General features: G+C 44.3%; 18 non-coding genes across 18 annotated transcripts; all 18 read right to left on the bottom strand.

Moving 5' to 3' along the window:
• Positions 1-1,050: 1,050 nt before the first annotated feature.
• Positions 1,051-1,132, bottom strand: trnal-uag (transfer RNA leucine (anticodon UAG)). Its single transcript has one exon. It is a non-coding gene; the product is annotated as a tRNA-Leu (tRNA).
• Positions 1,133-1,739: 607 nt separating this feature from the next.
• On the bottom strand, positions 1,740-1,821 carry trnal-uag (transfer RNA leucine (anticodon UAG)). Its single transcript has one exon. It is a non-coding gene; the product is annotated as a tRNA-Leu (tRNA).
• A 612-nt stretch (positions 1,822-2,433) lies between these two features.
• trnal-uag (transfer RNA leucine (anticodon UAG)) lies at positions 2,434-2,515 on the bottom strand. The gene has a single exon. It is a non-coding gene; the product is annotated as a tRNA-Leu (tRNA).
• A 690-nt stretch (positions 2,516-3,205) lies between these two features.
• trnal-uag (transfer RNA leucine (anticodon UAG)) lies at positions 3,206-3,287 on the bottom strand. The gene has a single exon. It is a non-coding gene; the product is annotated as a tRNA-Leu (tRNA).
• Positions 3,288-3,896: 609 nt separating this feature from the next.
• On the bottom strand, positions 3,897-3,978 carry trnal-uag (transfer RNA leucine (anticodon UAG)). Its single transcript has one exon. It is a non-coding gene; the product is annotated as a tRNA-Leu (tRNA).
• Positions 3,979-4,587: 609 nt separating this feature from the next.
• On the bottom strand, positions 4,588-4,669 carry trnal-uag (transfer RNA leucine (anticodon UAG)). The gene has a single exon. It is a non-coding gene; the product is annotated as a tRNA-Leu (tRNA).
• A 1,276-nt stretch (positions 4,670-5,945) lies between these two features.
• trnal-uag (transfer RNA leucine (anticodon UAG)) lies at positions 5,946-6,027 on the bottom strand. Its single transcript has one exon. It is a non-coding gene; the product is annotated as a tRNA-Leu (tRNA).
• A 609-nt stretch (positions 6,028-6,636) lies between these two features.
• Positions 6,637-6,718, bottom strand: trnal-uag (transfer RNA leucine (anticodon UAG)). Its single transcript has one exon. It is a non-coding gene; the product is annotated as a tRNA-Leu (tRNA).
• A 3,943-nt stretch (positions 6,719-10,661) lies between these two features.
• trnal-uag (transfer RNA leucine (anticodon UAG)) lies at positions 10,662-10,743 on the bottom strand. The gene has a single exon. It is a non-coding gene; the product is annotated as a tRNA-Leu (tRNA).
• A 609-nt stretch (positions 10,744-11,352) lies between these two features.
• On the bottom strand, positions 11,353-11,434 carry trnal-uag (transfer RNA leucine (anticodon UAG)). The gene has a single exon. It is a non-coding gene; the product is annotated as a tRNA-Leu (tRNA).
• Positions 11,435-12,378: 944 nt separating this feature from the next.
• On the bottom strand, positions 12,379-12,460 carry trnal-uag (transfer RNA leucine (anticodon UAG)). The gene has a single exon. It is a non-coding gene; the product is annotated as a tRNA-Leu (tRNA).
• Positions 12,461-13,069: 609 nt separating this feature from the next.
• On the bottom strand, positions 13,070-13,151 carry trnal-uag (transfer RNA leucine (anticodon UAG)). The gene has a single exon. It is a non-coding gene; the product is annotated as a tRNA-Leu (tRNA).
• A 3,943-nt stretch (positions 13,152-17,094) lies between these two features.
• Positions 17,095-17,176, bottom strand: trnal-uag (transfer RNA leucine (anticodon UAG)). Its single transcript has one exon. It is a non-coding gene; the product is annotated as a tRNA-Leu (tRNA).
• Positions 17,177-19,403: 2,227 nt separating this feature from the next.
• Positions 19,404-19,485, bottom strand: trnal-uag (transfer RNA leucine (anticodon UAG)). Its single transcript has one exon. It is a non-coding gene; the product is annotated as a tRNA-Leu (tRNA).
• A 607-nt stretch (positions 19,486-20,092) lies between these two features.
• trnal-uag (transfer RNA leucine (anticodon UAG)) lies at positions 20,093-20,174 on the bottom strand. Its single transcript has one exon. It is a non-coding gene; the product is annotated as a tRNA-Leu (tRNA).
• Positions 20,175-20,786: 612 nt separating this feature from the next.
• On the bottom strand, positions 20,787-20,868 carry trnal-uag (transfer RNA leucine (anticodon UAG)). The gene has a single exon. It is a non-coding gene; the product is annotated as a tRNA-Leu (tRNA).
• Positions 20,869-21,558: 690 nt separating this feature from the next.
• Positions 21,559-21,640, bottom strand: trnal-uag (transfer RNA leucine (anticodon UAG)). Its single transcript has one exon. It is a non-coding gene; the product is annotated as a tRNA-Leu (tRNA).
• A 609-nt stretch (positions 21,641-22,249) lies between these two features.
• trnal-uag (transfer RNA leucine (anticodon UAG)) lies at positions 22,250-22,331 on the bottom strand. Its single transcript has one exon. It is a non-coding gene; the product is annotated as a tRNA-Leu (tRNA).
• Positions 22,332-23,108: the final 777 nt, after the last annotated feature.

The following is a 23,108-nucleotide window of genomic DNA, read 5'->3' as shown; positions in this document are numbered from 1 at the left end:
ACAGTATGTAGTGTTCTGGGGCCTTCACGACCGCCCCTTGCGTCCGTGTTAAGGTAATTTGTAGACGGTGCCTTAGACGTTGCAGTGGTGAAAGTTGCACATTTAAAATAACATGTTGTCTGCTATTTAAAATACGTCTATTCCTGACGTAAACAAAGTTGTAGATGTTTGTCTTAGTTGCCAGAAATAAGAATTTTCATATTCTGGCACTTTTGCTAATACTGTCAAAGTTATTGAAGAAAGAATTAGGAATATGTGAACGTGAAACAAACTTTACTAGTATGCATACGAGTGACTTTTGATACCATTAAAATTACCTTAAAACTATGTACAGCTATAAAGAAGTGTGTCCTCTTTGGGTCCGACACAGAGATACGGTCTCTGGTCCGACAGAGATGTAGACTGGAAAAAATGCGATATTTTTCGCTTGGCCATTTTCAACGCTTAGCGATTAGCGCTCCGCTGCTTTGCGAGTCACGCTGGTGATCAGATTCCCGCATTTGTTGATGGGGAGTGAAATAATTATATTACTCGCAAATTTAAATTTATGGTCGCGATTGCGACGATTTTAGTCGCAATCTGGAGCCCTGTCATGTCTGACGGGTGCCTCTCTGTATTTTTTCAGGATAAAAGGTGAGTACAAAATTAGAAGAGTAGCATATTAATTTTTTTACAAACTGTCCGCGACCCACCCAGAACGTGTCCGCGACCCACTTTTGGGTCGCGACCCACCAGTTGAGAATCACTGCCTTAGACCACTCGGACACGCTACCACAGGAAGACAGTATTTGCTGACATTCTTGTGGAAGAAGGTGAATTTGTCTTCTGTCAGAAGAGGAAAGATGCATCATTTCCTGCCTGTTATCAAAACACCGCAGGGTCTTCAATGTCGCCTAAGAACAAAGCCAGGTATGAGCATTTGCAAATGGCTTCGTGGCATGGCTCTCTGCTACCATCATGCGAATGACTGCTCTTCAGCCTTGGGTCAGGCACCGTTGTTGAGAGTGATTAGGTATAAGAATTCTTCTGCCATCTCCTAAAAACACTGCTTGGCAGCGGTGGGATTCAAACCCACGACTCCGCAGAGACTGGAGCCTAAATCCTGCGCCTTAGATCACTCGGCCACGCTACCCTGTTGTAATATCATTTTTGCAATTTTCAAGTCTGGAGTCCTCCAAAGCAGCATTCTCAACTTGGTACATGAGCAGGGCTGAACTTGTTAGGAACAATGCTTGCCTAACCTTCAAAGTAAAAAATGCTAAGCTATATGTAACTGAAAAAGAAGAATGGTTCCAATGTCTTTTTCAAATTGTTTCCCCTCATCTGTACTGGAAGAGAGTGTTTTCAAGAGAACACAAAGGCAAGAATCATTGTAAAGTTACCAGCTGGCAGCATTCGATCCCATGCCTTCTCAGAGACTGGAGCCTAAATCCAGTGCCTTAGACCATTCAGACACGCTACCACAGGAAGACTGTATTTGCTGACATTCTTGTGGAAGAAGGTGAATTTGTCTTCTGTCAGAAGAGGAAAGATGCATCATTTCCTGCCTGTTATCAAAACACCGCAGGGTCTTCAATGTCGCCTAAGAACAAAGCCAGGTATGAGCATTTGCAAATGGCATCGTGGCATGGCTCTCTGCTACCATCATGCGAATGACTGCTCTTCAGCCTTGGGTCAGGCAACGTTTTTGAGAGTGATTAGGTATAAGAATTCTTCTGCCATGTCCTAAAAACACTGCTTGGCAGCGGTGGGATTCGAACCCACGCCTCCGCAGAGACTGGAGCCTAAATCCAGCGCCTTAGACCACTCGGCCACGCTACCCTGTTGTAATATCATTTTTGCAATTTTCAAGTCTGGAGTCCTCCAAAGCAGCATTCTCAACTTGGTACATGAGCAGGGCTGAACTTGTGAGGAACAATGCTTGCCTAACATTCAAAGTAAAAAATGCTAAGCTATATGTAACTCTGAAAAAGAAGAATGGTTCCAATATATTTTTCAAATTGTTTCCCCTCATCTGGTCTGGAAGAGAGGGGTTTCAAGAGAACACAAAGACAAGAATCATTGTAAAGTTACCATCTAGCAGCATTCGATCCCACGCCTCCTCAGAGACTGGAGCCTAAATCCAGCACGTTAGGCTACTCGGACACGCTACCACAGGAAGACTGTATTTGCTGACATTCTTGTGGAAGAAGGTGAATGTGTCTTCTGTCAGAAGAGGAAAGATGCATCATTTCCTGCCTGTTATCAAAACAATGCAGGTTCTTCTTCAATGTCGCCTAAGAACAAAGCCAGGTATGAGCATTTGGAAACGGCATTGTGGCATGGCTCTCTGCTACCATCATGCGAATGACTGCTCTTCAGCCTTGGGTCAGGCACCGTTGTTGAGAGTGATTAGGTATAAGAATTCTTCTGCCATCTCCTAAAATCACTGCTTGGCAGCAATGGGATTCAAACCCACGCCTCCGCAGAGACTGGAGCCTAAATCCAGCACCTTAGACCACTCGGCCACGCTACCCTGTTGTAATATCATTTTTGCAATTTTCAAGTCTGGAGTCCTCCAAAGCAGCATTCTCAACTTGGTACATGAGCAGGGCTGAACTTGTGAGGAACAATGCTTGCCTAACCTTCAAAGTAAAAAATGCTAAGCTATATGTAACTCTGAAAAAGAAGAATGGTTCCAATGTCTTTTTCAAATTGTTTCCCATCATCTATACTGGAAGAGTGGGTTTTCAAGAGAACACAAAGGCAAGAATCATTGTAAAGTTACCAGCATTCAATCCCACGCCTCAGCAGAGACTGGAGCCTAAATCCAGCGCCTTAGACCACTCGGCCACGCTACCCTGTTGTAGTATCATTTTTGCAATTTTCAAGTCTGGAGTCCTCCAAAGCAGCATTCTCAACTTGGTACATGAGCAGGGCTGAACTTGTGAGGAACAATGCTTGCCTAACCTTCAAAGTCTTAATTTGAATTTGTCTTCTGTCAGAAGAGGAAAGATGCATCATTTCCTGCCTGTTATCAAAACACCGCAGGTTCTTCTTCAATGGGGCCTAAGAACAAAGCCAGGTATGAGCATTTGCAAACGGCATTGTGGCATGGCTCTCTGCTACCATCATGCGAATGACTGCTCTTCTGCCTTGGGTCAGGCACCATTGTTGAGAGTGATTAGGTATAAGAATTCTTCTGCCATCTCCTAAAAACACTGCTTGGCAGCGGTGAGATTCGAACCCACGCCTCCGCAGAGACTGGAGCCTAAATCCAGCGCCTTAGACCACTCGGCCACGCTACCCAGTTGTAGTATCATTTTTGCAATTTTCAAGTCTGGAGTCCTCCAAAGCAGCATTCTCAACTTGGTACATGAGCAGGGCTGAACTTGTGAGGAACAATGCTTGCCTAACCTTCAAAGTAAAAAATGCTAAGCTATATGTAACTCTGAAAAAGAAGAATGGTTCCAATGTCTTTTTCAAATTGTTTCCCCTCATCTAGACTGAAAGAGAGGGTTTTCAAGAGAACACAAAGGCAAGAATCATTGTAAAGTTACCAGCTGGCAGCATTCGATCCCACGGCTCCTCAGAGACTGGAGCCTAAATGCAGCGCCTTAGACCACTCAGACACGCTACCACAGGAAGACTGTATTTGCTGACATTCTTGTGGAAGAAGGTGAATTTGTCTTCTGTCAAAAGAGGAAAGATGCATCATTTCCTGCCTGTTATCAAAACACCGCAGGGTCTTTAATGTCGCCTAAGAACAAAGCCAGGTATGAGCATTTGCAAACGGCATCGTGGCATGGCTCTCTGCTACCATCATGCGAATGACTGCTCTTCAGCCTTGGGTCAGGCACCTTTGTTGAGAGTGATTAGGTATAAGAATTCTTCTGCCATCTCCTAAAAACCCTGCTTGGCAGCAGTGGGATTCGAACCCACGCCTCCGCAGAGACTGGAGCCTAAATCCAGCACCTTAGACCACTCGGCCACGCTACCTTGTTGTAATATCATTTTTGCAATTTTCAAGTCTGGAGTCCTCCAAAGCAGCATTCTCAACTTGGTACATGAGCAGGGCTGAACTTGTGAGGAACAATGCTTGCCTAACCTTCAAAGTAAAAAATGCTAAGCTATATATAACTCTGAAAAAGAAGAATGGTTCCAATGTCTTTTTCAAATTGTTTCCCCTCATCTAGACTGGAAGAGAGGGTTTTCAAGAGAACACAAAGGCAAGAATCGTTGTAAAGTTACCAGCTGGCAGCATTCGACCCCACGCCTCCTCAGAGACTGGAGCCTAAATGCAGCGCCTTAGACCACTCAGACACGTTACCACAGGAAGGCTGTATTTGCTGACATTCTTGTGGAAGAAGGTGAATTTGTCTTCTGTCAAAAGAGGAAAGATGCATCATTTCCTGCCTGTTATCAAAACACCGCAGGGTCTTCAATGTCGCCTAAGAACAAAGCCAGGTATGAGCATTTGGAAACGGCATTGTGGCATGGCTCTCTGCTACCATCATGCGAATGACTGCTCTTCAGCCTTGGGTCAGGCACCGTTGTTGAGAGTGATTAGGTATAAGAATTCTTCTGCCATTTCCTAAAAACACTGCTTGGCAGCGGTGGGATTCGACCCCACGCATCCGCAGAGACTGGAGCCTAAATCCAGCGCCTTAGAACACTCGGCCACGCTACCCTGTTGTAATGCCATTTTTGCAATTTTCAAGTCTGGAGTCCTCCAAAGCAGCATTCTCAACTTGGTACATGAGCAGGGCTGAACTTGTGAGGAACAATGCTTGCATAACCTTCAAAGTAAAAAATGCTAAGCTATATGTAACTCTGAAAAAGAAGAAGGGTTACAATGTCTTTTTCAAATTGTTTCCCATCATCTATACTGGAAGAGTGGGTTTTCAAGAGAACACAAAGGCAAGAATCATTGTAAAGTTACCAGTTGGCAGCATTCAATCCCACGCCTCAGCAGAGACAGGAGCCTAAATCCAGCGCCTTAGACCACTCGGCCACGCTACCCTGTTGTAATATCATTTTTGCAATTTTCAAGTCTGGAGTCCTCCAAAGCAGCATTCTCAACTTGGTACATGAGCAGGGCTGAACTTGTGAGGAACAATGCTTGCCTAACCTTCAAAGTAAAAAATGCTAAGCTATATGTAACTCTGAAAAAGAAGAATGGTTCCAATGTCTTTTTCAAATTGTTTCCCCTCATCTAGTGTGAAAGAGAGGGTTGTCAAGAGAACACAACGGCAAGAATCGTTGTAAACTTATCGTCTGGCAGCATTCAACATCACACCTCATCAGAGACTGGAGCCTAAATCCAGCACCTTAGACCACTCGGCCATGCTACCCAGTGTAAGTGTCTTTTTTGTCATTTTCAGGTCTGGAGTCTTCCAAAGCAGCATTCTCAACTTGGTTCATGAGCAGGGCTGAACTTGTGAGGAACAATGCTTGCCTAACCTTCAAAGTAAAAAATGCTAAGCTATATGTAACTCTGAAAAAGAAGAATGGTTCCAATGTCTTTTTCAAATTGTTTCCCCTCATCTAGACTGGAAGAGAGGGTTTTCAAGAGAACACAAAGGCAAGAATCGTTGTAAAGTTACCAGCTTGCAGCATTCGATCCCACGCCTCCTCAGAGACTGGAGCCTAAATGCAGCGCCTTAGACCACTCAGACACGCTACCACAGGAAGACTGTATTTGCTGACATTCTTGTGGAAGAAGGTGAATGTGTCTTCTGTCAGAAGAGGAAAGATGCATCATTTCCTGCCTGTTATCAAAACACCGCAGGTTCTTCTTCAATGGGGCCTAAGAACAAAGCCAGGTATGAGCATTTGCAAAGGGCATCGTGGCACGGCTCTCTGCTACCATCATGCGAATGACTGCTCTTCAGCCTTGGGTCAGGCACCATTGTTGAGAGTGATTAGGTATAAGAATTCTTCTGCCATCTCCTAAAAACACTGCTTGGCAGCGGTGAGATTCGAACCCACGCCTCCGCAGAGACTGGAGCCTAAATCCAGTGGCTTAGACCACTCGGCCACGCTACCCTGTTGTAATATCATTTTTGCAATTTTCAAGTCTGGAGTCCTCCAAAGCAGCATTCTCAACTTGGTACATGAGCAGGGCTGAACTTGTGAGGAACAATGCTTGCCTAACCTTCAAAGTAAAAAATGCTAAGCTATATGTAACTCTGAAAAAGAAGAATTGTTCCAATGTCTTTTTCAAATTGTTTCCCCTCATCTAGACTGGAAGAGAGGGTTTTCAAGAGAACACAAAGGCAAGAATCGTTGTAAAGTTACCAGCTGGCAGCATTCGATCCCACGCCTCCTCAGAGACTGGAGCCTAAATGCAGCGCCTTAGACCACTCAGACACGCTACCACAGGAAGACTGTATTTGCTGACATTCTTGTGGAAGAAGGTGAATTTGTCTTCTGTCAAAAGAGGAAAGATGCATCATTTCCTGCCTGTTATCAAAACACCGCAGGGTCTTCAATGTCGCCTAAGAACAAAGCCAGGTATGAGCATTTGCAAACGGCATCGTGGCATGGCTCTCTGCTACCATCATGCGAATGACTGCTCTTCAGCCGTGGGTCAGGCACCGTTGTTGAGAGTGATTAGGTATAAGAATTCTTCTGCCATTTCCTAAAAACACTGCTTGGCAGCGGTGGGATTCGACCCCACGCATCCGCAGAGACTGGAGCCTAAATCCAGCGCCTTAGAACACTCGGCCACGCTACCCTGTTGTAATGCCATTTTTGCAATTTTCAAGTCTGGAGTCCTCCAAAGCAGCATTCTCAACTTGGTACATGAGCAGGGCTGAACTTGTGAGGAACAATGCTTGCATAACCTTCAAAGTAAAAAATGCTAAGCTATATGTAACTCTGAAAAAGAAGAAGGGTTCCAATGTCTTTTTCAAATTGTTTCCCATCATCTATACTGGAAGAGTGGGTTTTCAAGAGAACACAAAGGCAAGAATCATTGTAAAGTTACCAGCATTCAATCCCACGCCTCAGCAGAGACTGGAGCCTAAATCCAGCGCCTTAGACCACTCGGCCACGCTACCCTGTTGTAATATCATTTTTGCAATTTTCAAGTCTGGAGTCCTCCAAAGCAGCATTCTCAACTTGGTACATGAGCAGGGCTGAACTTGTGAGGAACAATGCTTGCCTAACCTTCAAAGTAAAAAATGCTAAGCTATATGTAACTCTGAAAAAGAAGAATGGTTCCAATGTCTTTTTCAAATTGTTTCCCGTCATCTGTACTGGAAGAGAGGGTTTTCAAGAGAACACAAAGGCAAGAATCATTGTAAAGTGACAAGCTGGCAGCATTTGATCCCACGCCTTCTCAGAGACTGGAACCTAAATCCAGTGCCTTAGACCACTAGGACACGCTACCACAGGAAGACAGTATTTGCTGACATTCTTGTGGAAGAAGGTGAATTTGTCTTCTGTCAGAAGAGGAAAGATGCATCATTTCCTGCCTGTTATCAAAACACCGCAGGGTCTTCTTCAATGGGGCCTAAGAACAAAGCCAGGTATGAGCATTTGCAAACGGCATCGTGGCATGGCTCTCTGCTACCATCATGCGAATGACTGCTCTTCAGCCTTGGGTCAGGCACCGTTGTTGAGAGTGATTAGGTATAAGAATTCTTCTGCCATTTCCTAAAAACACTGCTTGGCAGCGGTGGGATTCGACCCCAGGCATTCGCAGAGACTGGAGACTAAATCCAGCTCCTTAGACCGCTCGGCCACGCTACCCTGTGGTAATAACATTTTTGCAATTTTCAAGTCTGGAGTCCTCCAAAGCAGCATTCTCAACTTGGTTCATGAGCAGGGCTGAACTTGTGAGGAACAATGCTTGCCTAACCTTCAAAGTAAAAAATGCTAAGCTATATGTAACTCTGAAAAAGAAGAATGGTTCCAATGTCTTTTTCAAATTGTTTCCCCTCATCTAGACTGGAAGAGAGGGTTTTCAAGAGAACACAAAGGCAAGAATCGTTGTAAAGTTACCAGCTGGCAGCATTCGATCCCACGCCTCCTCAGAGACTGGAGCCTAAATGCAGCGCCTTAGACCACTCAGACACGCTACCACAGGAAGACTGTATTTGCTGACATTCTTGTGGAAGAAGGTGAATTTGTCTTCTGTCAAAAGAGGAAAGATGCATCATTTCCTGCCTGTTATCAAAACAACGCAGGTTCTTCTTCAATGTCGCCTAAGAACAAAGCCATGTATGAGCATTTGCAAACGGCATCGTGGCATGGCTCTCTGCTACCATCATGCGAATGACTGCTCTTCAACCTTGGGTCAGGCACCATTGTTGAGAGTGATTAGGTATAAGAATTCTTCTGCCATCTCCTAAAAACACTGCTTGGCAGCGGTGAGATTCGAACCCACGCCTCCGCAGAGACTGGAGCCTAAATACAGCGCCTTAGACCACTCGGCCACGCTATCCTGTTGTAATATCATTTTTGCAATTTTCAAGTCTGGAGTCCTCCAAAGCAGCATTCTCAACTTGGTACATGAGCAGGGCTGAACTTGTGAGGAACAATGCTTGCCTAACCTTCAAAGTAAAAAATGCTAAGCTATATGTAACTCTGAAAAAGAAGAATGGTTCCAATGTCTTTTTCAAATTGTTTCCCCTCATCTAGACTGGAAGAGAGGGTTTTCAAGAGAACACAAAGGCAAGAATCGTTGTAAAGTTACCAGCTGGCAGCATTCGATCCCACGCCTCCTCAGAGACTGGAGCCTAAATGCAGCGCCTTAGACCACTCAGACACGCTACCACAGGAAGACTGTATTTGCTGACATTCTTGTGGAAGAAGGTGAATTTGTCTTCTGTCAAAAGAGGAAAGATGCATCATTTCCTGCCTGTTATCAAAACACCGCAGGGTCTTCAATGTCGCCTAAGAACAAAGCCAGGTATGAGCATTTGCAAACGGCATCGTGGCATGGCTCTCTGCTACCATCATGCGAATGACTGCTCTTCAGCCTTGGGTCAGGCACCGTTGTTGAGAGTGATTAGGTATAAGAATTCTTCTGCCATTTCCTAAAAAAACTGCTTGGCAGCGGTGGGATTCGACCCCACGCATCCGCAGAGACTGGAGACTAAATCCAGCTCCTTAGACCGCTCTGCCACGCTACCCTGTGGTAATATCATTTTTGCAATTTTCAAGTCTGGAGTCCTCCAAAGCAGCATTCTCAACTTGGTACATGAGCAGGGCTGAACTTGTGAGGAACAATGCTTGCCTAACTTTCAAAGTAAAAAATGCTAAGCTATATGTAACTGAAAAAGAAGAAGGGTTCCAATGTCTTTTTCAAATTGTTTCCCGTCATCTGTACTGGAAGAGAGAGTTTTCAAGAGAACACAAAGGCAAGAATCATTGTAAAGTTACCAGCTGGCAGCAAATCGATCCCACACCTTCTCAGAGACTGGAGCCTAAATCCAGTGCCTTAGACCAGGGGTTCTCAACTGGTCTCAGCCCGGGACCCACTTTTTCTCATTGTCATTAAGTCGCGACCCATTAAAGAAAAAAAAGTTGTAGGTTGCCATACACCATGCACTTTATGTAATACAACTTGTTTGGTGGTCTTATGAAGGACCTTTTAAAAGCTATTGAAATTATAAAAAAAAACAGTATGTAGTGTTCTGGGGCCTTCACGACCGCCCCTTGCGTCCGTGTTAAGGTAATTTGTAGACGGTGCCTTAGACGTTGCAGTGGTGAAAGTTGCACATTTAAAATAACATGTTGTCTGCTATTTAAAATACGTCTATTCCTGACGTAAACAAAGTTGTAGATGTTTGTCTTAGTTGCCAGAAATAAGAATTTTCATATTCTGGCACTTTTGCTAATACTGTCAAAGTTATTGAAGAAAGAATTAAGAATATGTGAACGTGAAACAAACTTTACTAGTATGCATACGAGTGACTTTTGATACCATTAAAATTACCTTAAAACTATGTACAGCTATAAAGAAGTGTGTCCTCTTTGGGTCCGACACAGAGATACGGTCTCTGGTCCGACAGAGATGTAGACTGGAAAAAATGCGATATTTTTCGCTTGGCCATTTTCAACGCTTAGCGATTAGCGCTCCGCTGCTTTGCGAGTCACGCTGGTGATCAGATTCCCGCATTTGTTGATGGGGAGTGAAATAATTATATTACTCGCAAATTTAAATTTATGGTCGCGATTGCGACGATTTTAGTCGCAATCTGGAGCCCTGTCATGTCTGACGGGTGCCTCTCTGTATTTTTTCAGGATAAAAGGTGAGTACAAAATTAGAAGAGTAGCATATTAATTTTTTTACAAACTGTCCGCGACCCACCCAGAACGTGTCCGCGACCCACTTTTGGGTCGCGACCCACCAGTTGAGAATCACTGCGTTAGACCACTCGGACACGCTACCACAGGAAGACAGTATTTGCTGACATTCTTGTGGAAGAAGGTGAATTTGTCTTCTGTCAGAAGAGGAAAGATGCATCATTTCCTGCCTGTTATCAAAACACCGCAGGGTCTTCAATGTCGCCTAAGAACAAAGCCAGGTATGAGCATTTGCAAATGGCTTCGTGGCATGGCTCTCTGCTACCATCATGCGAATGACTGCTCTTCAGCCTTGGGTCAGGCACCGTTGTTGAGAGTGATTAGGTATAAGAATTCTTCTGCCATCTCCTAAAAACACTGCTTGGCAGCGGTGGGATTCAAACCCACGACTCCGCAGAGACTGGAGCCTAAATCCTGCGCCTTAGATCACTCGGCCACGCTACCCTGTTGTAATATCATTTTTGCAATTTTCAAGTCTGGAGTCCTCCAAAGCAGCATTCTCAACTTGGTACATGAGCAGGGCTGAACTTGTTAGGAACAATGCTTGCCTAACCTTCAAAGTAAAAAATGCTAAGCTATATGTAACTCTGAAAAAGAAGAATGGTTCCAATGTCTTTTTCAAATTGTTTCCCGTCATCTGTACTGGAAGAGAGGGTTTTCAAGAGAACACAAAGGCAAGAATCATTGTAAAGTGACAAGCTGGCAGCATTCGATCCCACGCCTTCTCAGAGACTGGAACCTAAATCCAGTGCCTTAGACCACTAGGACACGCTACCACAGGAAGACAGTATTTGCTGACATTCTTGTGGAAGAAGGTGAATTTGTCTTCTGTCAGAAGAGGAAAGATGCATCATTTCCTGCCTGTTATCAAAACACCGCAGGGTCTTCAATGTCGCCTAAGAACAAAGCCAGGTATGAGCATTTGCAAATGGCATCGTGGCATGGCTCTCTGCTACCATCATGCGAATGACTGCTCTTCAGCCTTGGGTCAGGCAACGTTTTTGAGAGTGATTAGGTATAAGAATTCTTCTGCCATGTCCTAAAAACACTGCTTGGCAGCGGTGGGATTCAAACCCACGCCTCCGCAGAGACTGGAGCCTAAATCCAGCGCCTTAGACCACTCGGCCACGCTACCCTGTTGTAATATCATTTTTGCAATTTTCAAGTCTGGAGTCCTCCAAAGCAGCATTCTCAACTTGGTACATGAGCAGGGCTGAACTTGTGAGGAACAATGCTTGCCTAACCTTCAAAGTAAAAAATGCTAAGCTATATGTAACTCTGAAAAAGAAGAATGGTTCCAATGTCTTTTTCAAATTGTTTCCCCTCATCTAGTGTGAAAGAGAGGGTTGTCAAGAGAACACAACGGCAAGAATCGTTGTAAACTTATCGTCTGGCAGCATTCAACATCACACCTCATCAGAGACTGGAGCCTAAATCCAGCACCTTAGACCACTCGGCCATGCTACCCAGTGTAAGTGTCTTTTTTGTCATTTTCAGGTCTGGAGTCTTCCAAAGCAGCATTCTCAACTTGGTTCATGAGCAGGGCTGAACTTGTGAGGAACAATGCTTGCCTAACCTTCAAAGTAAAAAATGCTAAGCTATATGTAACTCTGAAAAAGAAGAATGGTTCCAATGTCTTTTTCAAATTGTTTCCCCTCATCTAGACTGGAAGAGAGGGTTTTCAAGAGAACACAAAGGCAAGAATCGTTGTAAAGTTACCAGCTTGCAGCATTCGATCCCACGCCTCCTCAGAGACTGGAGCCTAAATGCAGCGCCTTAGACCACTCAGACACGCTACCACAGGAAGACTGTATTTGCTGACATTCTTGTGGAAGAAGGTGAATGTGTCTTCTGTCAGAAGAGGAAAGATGCATCATTTCCTGCCTGTTATCAAAACACCGCAGGTTCTTCTTCAATGGGGCCTAAGAACAAAGCCAGGTATGAGCATTTGCAAAGGGCATCGTGGCACGGCTCTCTGCTACCATCATGCGAATGACTGCTCTTCAGCCTTGGGTCAGGCACCATTGTTGAGAGTGATTAGGTATAAGAATTCTTCTGCCATCTCCTAAAAACACTGCTTGGCAGCGGTGAGATTCGAACCCACGCCTCCGCAGAGACTGGAGCCTAAATCCAGTGGCTTAGACCACTCGGCCACGCTACCCTGTTGTAATATCATTTTTGCAATTTTCAAGTCTGGAGTCCTCCAAAGCAGCATTCTCAACTTGGTACATGAGCAGGGCTGAACTTGTGAGGAACAATGCTTGCCTAACCTTCAAAGTAAAAAATGCTAAGCTATATGTAACTCTGAAAAAGAAGAATTGTTCCAATGTCTTTTTCAAATTGTTTCCCCTCATCTAGACTGGAAGAGAGGGTTTTCAAGAGAACACAAAGGCAAGAATCGTTGTAAAGTTACCAGCTGGCAGCATTCGATCCCACGCCTCCTCAGAGACTGGAGCCTAAATGCAGCGCCTTAGACCACTCAGACACGCTACCACAGGAAGACTGTATTTGCTGACATTCTTGTGGAAGAAGGTGAATTTGTCTTCTGTCAAAAGAGGAAAGATGCATCATTTCCTGCCTGTTATCAAAACACCGCAGGGTCTTCAATGTCGCCTAAGAACAAAGCCAGGTATGAGCATTTGCAAACGGCATCGTGGCATGGCTCTCTGCTACCATCATGCGAATGACTGCTCTTCAGCCGTGGGTCAGGCACCGTTGTTGAGAGTGATTAGGTATAAGAATTCTTCTGCCATTTCCTAAAAACACTGCTTGGCAGCGGTGGGATTCGACCCCACGCATCCGCAGAGACTGGAGCCTAAATCCAGCGCCTTAGAACACTCGGCCACGCTACCCTGTTGTAATGCCATTTTTGCAATTTTCAAGTCTGGAGTCCTCCAAAGCAGCATTCTCAACTTGGTACATGAGCAGGGCTGAACTTGTGAGGAACAATGCTTGCATAACCTTCAAAGTAAAAAATGCTAAGCTATATGTAACTCTGAAAAAGAAGAAGGGTTCCAATGTCTTTTTCAAATTGTTTCCCATCATCTATACTGGAAGAGTGGGTTTTCAAGAGAACACAAAGGCAAGAATCATTGTAAAGTTACCAGCATTCAATCCCACGCCTCAGCAGAGACTGGAGCCTAAATCCAGCGCCTTAGACCACTCGGCCACGCTACCCTGTTGTAATATCATTTTTGCAATTTTCAAGTCTGGAGTCCTCCAAAGCAGCATTCTCAACTTGGTACATGAGCAGGGCTGAACTTGTGAGGAACAATGCTTGCCTAACCTTCAAAGTAAAAAATGCTAAGCTATATGTAACTCTGAAAAAGAAGAATGGTTCCAATGTCTTTTTCAAATTGTTTCCCGTCATCTGTACTGGAAGAGAGGGTTTTCAAGAGAACACAAAGGCAAGAATCATTGTAAAGTGACAAGCTGGCAGCATTTGATCCCACGCCTTCTCAGAGACTGGAACCTAAATCCAGTGCCTTAGACCACTAGGACACGCTACCACAGGAAGACAGTATTTGCTGACATTCTTGTGGAAGAAGGTGAATTTGTCTTCTGTCAGAAGAGGAAAGATGCATCATTTCCTGCCTGTTATCAAAACACCGCAGGGTCTTCTTCAATGGGGCCTAAGAACAAAGCCAGGTATGAGCATTTGCAAACGGCATCGTGGCATGGCTCTCTGCTACCATCATGCGAATGACTGCTCTTCAGCCTTGGGTCAGGCACCGTTGTTGAGAGTGATTAGGTATAAGAATTCTTCTGCCATTTCCTAAAAACACTGCTTGGCAGCGGTGGGATTCGACCCCAGGCATTCGCAGAGACTGGAGACTAAATCCAGCTCCTTAGACAGCTCGGCCACGCTACCCTGTGGTAATAACATTTTTGCAATTTTCAAGTCTGGAGTCCTCCAAAGCAGCATTCTCAACTTGGTTCATGAGCAGGGCTGAACTTGTGAGGAACAATGCTTGCCTAACCTTCAAAGTAAAAAATGCTAAGCTATATGTAACTCTGAAAAAGAAGAATGGTTCCAATGTCTTTTTCAAATTGTTTCCCCTCATCTAGACTGGAAGAGAGGGTTTTCAAGAGAACACAAAGGCAAGAATCGTTGTAAAGTTACCAGCTGGCAGCATTCGATCCCACGCCTCCTCAGAGACTGGAGCCTAAATGCAGCGCCTTAGACCACTCAGACACGCTACCACAGGAAGACTGTATTTGCTGACATTCTTGTGGAAGAAGGTGAATTTGTCTTCTGTCAAAAGAGGAAAGATGCATCATTTCCTGCCTGTTATCAAAACAACGCAGGTTCTTCTTCAATGTCGCCTAAGAACAAAGCCATGTATGAGCATTTGCAAACGGCATCGTGGCATGGCTCTCTGCTACCATCATGCGAATGACTGCTCTTCAACCTTGGGTCAGGCACCATTGTTGAGAGTGATTAGGTATAAGAATTCTTCTGCCATCTCCTAAAAACACTGCTTGGCAGCGGTGAGATTCGAACCCACGCCTCCGCAGAGACTGGAGCCTAAATACAGCGCCTTAGACCACTCGGCCACGCTATCCTGTTATAATATCATTTTTGCAATTTTCAAGTCTGGAGTCCTCCAAAGCAGCATTCTCAACTTGGTACATGAGCAGGGCTGAACTTGTGAGGAACAATGCTTGCCTAACCTTCAAAGTAAAAAATGCTAAGCTATATGTAACTCTGAAAAAGAAGAATGGTTCCAATGTCTTTTTCAAATTGTTTCCCCTCATCTAGACTGGAAGAGAGGGTTTTCAAGAGAACACAAAGGCAAGAATCGTTGTAAAGTTACCAGCTGGCAGCATTCGATCCCACGCCTCCTCAGAGACTGGAGCCTAAATGCAGCGCCTTAGACCACTCAGACACGCTACCACAGGAAGACTGTATTTGCTGACATTCTTGTGGAAGAAGGTGAATTTGTCTTCTGTCAAAAGAGGAAAGATGCATCATTTCCTGCCTGTTATCAAAACACCGCAGGGTCTTCAATGTCGCCTAAGAACAAAGCCAGGTATGAGCATTTGCAAACGGCATCGTGGCATGGCTCTCTGCTACCATCATGCGAATGACTGCTCTTCAGCCTTGGGTCAGGCACCGTTGTTGAGAGTGATTAGGTATAAGAATTCTTCTGCCATTTCCTAAAAAAACTGCTTGGCAGCGGTGGGATTCGACCCCACGCATCCGCAGAGACTGGAGACTAAATCCAGCTCCTTAGACCGCTCTGCCACGCTACCCTGTGGTAATATCATTTTTGCAATTTTCAAGTCTGGAGTCCTCCAAAGCAGCATTCTCAACTTGGTACATGAGCAGGGCTGAACTTGTGAGGAACAATGCTTGCCTAACTTTCAAAGTAAAAAATGCTAAGCTATATGTAACTGAAAAAGAAGAAGGGTTCCAATGTCTTTTTCAAATTGTTTCCCGTCATCTGTACTGGAAGAGAGAGTTTTCAAGAGAACACAAAGGCAAGAATCATTGTAAAGTTACCAGCTGGCAGCAAATCGATCCCACACCTTCTCAGAGACTGGAGCCTAAATCCAGTGCCTTAGACCAGGGGTTCTCAACTGGTCTCAGCCCGGGACCCACTTTTTCTCATTGTCATTAAGTCGCGACCCATTAAAGAAAAAAAAGTTGTAGGTTGCCATACACCATGCACTTTATGTAATACAACTTGTTTGGTGGTCTTATGAAGGACCTTTTAAAAGCTATTGAAATTATAAAAAAAAACAGTATGTAGTGTTCTGGGGCCTTCACGACCGCCCCTTGCGTCCGTGTTAAGGTAATTTGTAGACGGTGCCTTAGACGTTGCAGTGGTGAAAGTTGCACATTTAAAATAACATGTTGTCTGCTATTTAAAATACGTCTATTCCTGACGTAAACAAAGTTGTAGATGTTTGTCTTAGTTGCCAGAAATAAGAATTTTCATATTCTGGCACTTTTGCTAATACTGTCAAAGTTATTGAAGAAAGAATTAAGAATATGTGAACGTGAAACAAACTTTACTAGTATGCATACGAGTGACTTTTGATACCATTAAAATTACCTTAAAACTATGTACAGCTATAAAGAAGTGTGTCCTCTTTGGGTCCGACACAGAGATACGGTCTCTGGTCCGACAGAGATGTAGACTGGAAAAAATGCGATATTTTTCGCTTGGCCATTTTCAACGCTTAGCGATTAGCGCTCCGCTGCTTTGCGAGTCACGCTGGTGATCAGATTCCCGCATTTGTTGATGGGGAGTGAAATAATTATATTACTCGCAAATTTAAATTTATGGTCGCGATTGCGACGATTTTAGTCGCAATCTGGAGCCCTGTCATGTCTGACGGGTGCCTCTCTGTATTTTTTCAGGATAAAAGGTGAGTACAAAATTAGAAGAGTAGCATATTAATTTTTTTACAAACTGTCCGCGACCCACCCAGAACGTGTCCGCGACCCACTTTTGGGTCGCGACCCACCAGTTGAGAATCACTGCGTTAGACCACTCGGACACGCTACCACAGGAAGACAGTATTTGCTGACATTCTTGTGGAAGAAGGTGAATTTGTCTTCTGTCAGAAGAGGAAAGATGCATCATTTCCTGCCTGTTATCAAAACACCGCAGGGTCTTCAATGTCGCCTAAGAACAAAGCCAGGTATGAGCATTTGCAAATGGCTTCGTGGCATGGCTCTCTGCTACCATCATGCGAATGACTGCTCTTCAGCCTTGGGTCAGGCACCGTTGTTGAGAGTGATTAGGTATAAGAATTCTTCTGCCATCTCCTAAAAACACTGCTTGGCAGCGGTGGGATTCAAACCCACGACTCCGCAGAGACTGGAGCCTAAATCCTGCGCCTTAGATCACTCGGCCACGCTACCCTGTTGTAATATCATTTTTGCAATTTTCAAGTCTGGAGTCCTCCAAAGCAGCATTCTCAACTTGGTACATGAGCAGGGCTGAACTTGTTAGGAACAATGCTTGCCTAACCTTCAAAGTAAAAAATGCTAAGCTATATGTAACTGAAAAAGAAGAATGGTTCCAATGTCTTTTTCAAATTGTTTCCCCTCATCTGTACTGGAAGAGAGTGTTTTCAAGAGAACACAAAGGCAAGAATCATTGTAAAGTTACCAGCTGGCAGCATTCGATCCCATGCCTTCTCAGAGACTGGAGCCTAAATCCAGTGCCTTAGACCATTCAGACACGCTACCACAGGAAGACTGTATTTGCTGACATTCTTGTGGAAGAAGGTGAATTTGTCTTCTGTCAAAAGAGGAAAGATGCATCATTTCCTGCCTGTTATCAAAACATTGCAGGGTCTTCAATGTCGCCTAAGAACAAAGCCAGGTATGAGCATTTGCAAACGGCATCGTGGCATGGCTCTCTGCTACCATCATGCGAATGACTGCTCTTCAGCCTTGGGTCAGGCACCGTTGTTGAGAGTGATTAGGTATAAGAATTCTTCTGCCATTTCCTAAAAAAACTGCTTGGCAGCGGTGGGATTCGACCCCACGCATCCGCAGAGACTGGAGACTAAATCCAGCTCCTTAGACCGCTCTGCCACACTACCCTGTGGTAATATCATTTTTGCAATTTTCAAGTCTGGAGTCCTCCAAAGCAGCATTCTCAACTTGGTACATGAGCAGGGCTGAACTTGTGAGGAACAATGCTTGCCTAACTTTCAAAGTAAAAAATGCTAAGCTATATGTAACTGAAAAAGAAGAAGGGTTCCAATGTCTTTTTCAAATTGTTTCCCGTCATCTGTACTGGAAGAGAGAGTTTTCAAGAGAACACAAAGGCAAGAATCATTGTAAAGTTACCAGCTGGCAGCATTCGATCCCACACCTTCTCAGAGACTGGAGCCTAAATCCAGTGCCTTAGACCAGGGGTTCTCAACTGGTCTCAGCCCGGGACCCACTTTTTCTCATTGTCATTAAGTCGCGACCCATTAAAGAAAAAAAAGTTGTAGGTTGCCATACACCATGCACTTTATGTAATACAACTTGTTTGGTGGTCTTATGAAGGACCTTTTAAAAGCTATTGAAATTATAAAAAAAAACAGTATGTAGTGTTCTGGGGCCTTCACGACCGCCCCTTGCGTCCGTGTTAAGGTAATTTGTAGACGGTGCCTTAGACGTTGCAGTGGTGAAAGTTGCACATTTAAAATAACATGTTGTCTGCTATTTAAAATACGTCTATTCCTGACGTAAACAAAGTTGTAGATGTTTGTCTTAGTTGCCAGAAATAAGAATTTTCATATTCTGGCACTTTTGCTAATACTGTCAAAGTTATTGAAGAAAGAATTAGGAATATGTGAACGTGAAACAAACTTTACTAGTATGCATACGAGTGACTTTTGATACCATTAAAATTACCTTAAAACTATGTACAGCTATAAAGAAGTGTGTCCTCTTTGGGTCCGACACAGAGATACGGTCTCTGGTCCGACAGAGATGTAGACTGGAAAAAATGCGATATTTTTCGCTTGGCCATTTTCAACGCTTAGCGATTAGCGCTCCGCTGCTTTGCGAGTCACGCTGGTGATCAGATTCCCGCATTTGTTGATGGGGAGTGAAATAATTATATTACTCGCAAATTTAAATTTATGGTCGCGATTGCGACGATTTTAGTCGCAATCTGGAGCCCTGTCATGTCTGACGGGTGCCTCTCTGTATTTTTTCAGGATAAAAGGTGAGTACAAAATTAGAAGAGTAGCATATTAATTTTTTTACAAACTGTCCGCGACCCACCCAGAACGTGTCCGCGACCCACTTTTGGGTCGCGACCCACCAGTTGAGAATCACTGCCTTAGACCACTCGGACACGCTACCACAGGAAGACAGTATTTGCTGACATTCTTGTGGAAGAAGGTGAATTTGTCTTCTGTCAGAAGAGGAAAGATGCATCATTTCCTGCCTGTTATCAAAACACCGCAGGGTCTTCAATGTCGCCTAAGAACAAAGCCAGGTATGAGCATTTGCAAATGGCTTCGTGGCATGGCTCTCTGCTACCATCATGCGAATGACTGCTCTTCAGCCTTGGGTCAGGCACCGTTGTTGAGAGTGATTAGGTATAAGAATTCTTCTGCCATCTCCTAAAAACACTGCTTGGCAGCGGTGGGATTCAAACCCACGACTCCGCAGAGACTGGAGCCTAAATCCTGCGCCTTAGATCACTCGGCCACGCTACCCTGTTGTAATATCATTTTTGCAATTTTCAAGTCTGGAGTCCTCCAAAGCAGCATTCTCAACTTGGTACATGAGCAGGGCTGAACTTGTTAGGAACAATGCTTGCCTAACCTTCAAAGTAAAAAATGCTAAGCTATATGTAACTGAAAAAGAAGAATGGTTCCAATGTCTTTTTCAAATTGTTTCCCCTCATCTGTACTGGAAGAGAGTGTTTTCAAGAGAACACAAAGGCAAGAATCATTGTAAAGTTACCAGCTGGCAGCATTCGATCCCATGCCTTCTCAGAGACTGGAGCCTAAATCCAGTGCCTTAGACCATTCAGACACGCTACCACAGGAAGACTGTATTTGCTGACATTCTTGTGGAAGAAGGTGAATTTGTCTTCTGTCAGAAGAGGAAAGATGCATCATTTCCTGCCTGTTATCAAAACACCGCAGGGTCTTCAATGTCGCCTAAGAACAAAGCCAGGTATGAGCATTTGCAAATGGCATCGTGGCATGGCTCTCTGCTACCATCATGCGAATGACTGCTCTTCAGCCTTGGGTCAGGCAACGTTTTTGAGAGTGATTAGGTATAAGAATTCTTCTGCCATGTCCTAAAAACACTGCTTGGCAGCGGTGGGATTCGAACCCACGCCTCCGCAGAGACTGGAGCCTAAATCCAGCGCCTTAGACCACTCGGCCACGCTACCCTGTTGTAATATCATTTTTGCAATTTTCAAGTCTGGAGTCCTCCAAAGCAGCATTCTCAACTTGGTACATGAGCAGGGCTGAACTTGTGAGGAACAATGCTTGCCTAACATTCAAAGTAAAAAATGCTAAGCTATATGTAACTCTGAAAAAGAAGAATGGTTCCAATATATTTTTCAAATTGTTTCCCCTCATCTGGTCTGGAAGAGAGGGGTTTCAAGAGAACACAAAGACAAGAATCATTGTAAAGTTACCATCTAGCAGCATTCGATCCCACGCCTCCTCAGAGACTGGAGCCTAAATCCAGCACGTTAGGCTACTCGGACACGCTACCACAGGAAGACTGTATTTGCTGACATTCTTGTGGAAGAAGGTGAATGTGTCTTCTGTCAGAAGAGGAAAGATGCATCATTTCCTGCCTGTTATCAAAACAATGCAGGTTCTTCTTCAATGTCGCCTAAGAACAAAGCCAGGTATGAGCATTTGGAAACGGCATTGTGGCATGGCTCTCTGCTACCATCATGCGAATGACTGCTCTTCAGCCTTGGGTCAGGCACCGTTGTTGAGAGTGATTAGGTATAAGAATTCTTCTGCCATCTCCTAAAATCACTGCTTGGCAGCAATGGGATTCAAACCCACGCCTCCGCAGAGACTGGAGCCTAAATCCAGCACCTTAGACCACTCGGCCACGCTACCCTGTTGTAATATCATTTTTGCAATTTTCAAGTCTGGAGTCCTCCAAAGCAGCATTCTCAACTTGGTACATGAGCAGGGCTGAACTTGTGAGGAACAATGCTTGCCTAACCTTCAAAGTAAAAAATGCTAAGCTATATGTAACTCTGAAAAAGAAGAATGGTTCCAATGTCTTTTTCAAATTGTTTCCCATCATCTATACTGGAAGAGTGGGTTTTCAAGAGAACACAAAGGCAAGAATCATTGTAAAGTTACCAGCATTCAATCCCACGCCTCAGCAGAGACTGGAGCCTAAATCCAGCGCCTTAGACCACTCGGCCACGCTACCCTGTTGTAGTATCATTTTTGCAATTTTCAAGTCTGGAGTCCTCCAAAGCAGCATTCTCAACTTGGTACATGAGCAGGGCTGAACTTGTGAGGAACAATGCTTGCCTAACCTTCAAAGTCTTAATTTGAATTTGTCTTCTGTCAGAAGAGGAAAGATGCATCATTTCCTGCCTGTTATCAAAACACCGCAGGTTCTTCTTCAATGGGGCCTAAGAACAAAGCCAGGTATGAGCATTTGCAAACGGCATTGTGGCATGGCTCTCTGCTACCATCATGCGAATGACTGCTCTTCAGCCTTGGGTCAGGCACCATTGTTGAGAGTGATTAGGTATAAGAATTCTTCTGCCATCTCCTAAAAACACTGCTTGGCAGCGGTGAGATTCGAACCCACGCCTCCGCAGAGACTGGAGCCTAAATCCAGCGCCTTAGACCACTCGGCCACGCTACCCAGTTGTAGTATCATTTTTGCAATTTTCAAGTCTGGAGTCCTCCAAAGCAGCATTCTCAACTTGGTACATGAGCAGGGCTGAACTTGTGAGGAACAATGCTTGCCTAACCTTCAAAGTAAAAAATGCTAAGCTATATGTAACTCTGAAAAAGAAGAATGGTTCCAATGTCTTTTTCAAATTGTTTCCCCTCATCTAGACTGGAAGAGAGGGTTTTCAAGAGAACACAAAGGCAAGAATCATTGTAAAGTTACCAGCTGGCAGCATTCGATCCCACGGCTCCTCAGAGACTGGAGCCTAAATGCAGCGCCTTAGACCACTCAGACACGCTACCACAGGAAGACTGTATTTGCTGACATTCTTGTGGAAGAAGGTGAATTTGTCTTCTGTCAAAAGAGGCAAGATGCATCATTTCCTGCCTGTTATCAAAACACCGCAGGGTCTTTAATGTCGCCTAAGAACAAAGCCAGGTATGAGCATTTGCAAACGGCATCGTGGCATGGCTCTCTGCTACCATCATGCGAATGACTGCTCTTCAGCCTTGGGTCAGGCACCTTTGTTGAGAGTGATTAGGTATAAGAATTCTTCTGCCATCTCCTAAAAACACTGCTTGGCAGCAGTGGGATTCGAACCCACGCCTCCGCAGAGACTGGAGCCTAAATCCAGCACCTTAGACCACTCGGCCACGCTACCTTGTTGTAATATCATTTTTGCAATTTTCAAGTCTGGAGTCCTGAGTAACTGAAAAAGAAGAAGGGTTCCAATGTCTTTTTCAAATTGTTTCCCGTCATCTGTACTGGAAGAGAGAGTTTTCAAGAGAACACAAAGGCAAGAATCATTGTAAAGTTACCAGCTGGCAGCATTCGATCCCACACCTTCTCAGAGACTGGAGCCTAAATCCAGTGCCTTAGACCAGGGGTTCTCAACTGGTCTCAGCCCGGGACCCACTTTTTCTCATTGTCATTAAGTCGCGACCCATTAAAGAAAAAAAAGTTGTAGGTCGCCATACACCATGCACTTTATGTAATACAACTTGTTTGGTGGTCTTATGAAGGACCTTTTAAAAGCTATTGAAATTATAAAAAAAAACAGTATGTAGTGTTCTGGGGCCTTCACGACCGCCCCTTGCGTCCGTGTTAAGGTAATTTGTAGACGGTGCCTTAGACGTTGCAGTGGTGAAAGTTGCACATTTAAAATAACATGTTGTCTGCTATTTAAAATACGTCTATTCCTGACGTAAACAAAGTTGTAGATGTTTGTCTTAGTTGCCAGAAATAAGAATTTTCATATTCTGGCACTTTTGCTAATACTGTCAAAGTTATTGAAGAAAGCATTAAGAATATGTGAATGTGAAACAAACTTTACTAGTATGCATACGAGTGACTTTTGATACCATTAAAATTACCTTAAAACTATGTACAGCTATAAAGAAGTGTGTCCTCTTTGGGTCCGACACAGAGATACGGTCTC

The sequence above is a fragment of the Brachyhypopomus gauderio genome, chromosome 1 (genome assembly GCF_052324685.1).
Source record: "Brachyhypopomus gauderio isolate BG-103 chromosome 1, BGAUD_0.2, whole genome shotgun sequence".
Classification (NCBI taxonomy): Eukaryota; Metazoa; Chordata; class Actinopteri; order Gymnotiformes; family Hypopomidae; genus Brachyhypopomus; species Brachyhypopomus gauderio.
This window is presented reverse-complemented; position numbering and strand designations above follow the sequence as displayed.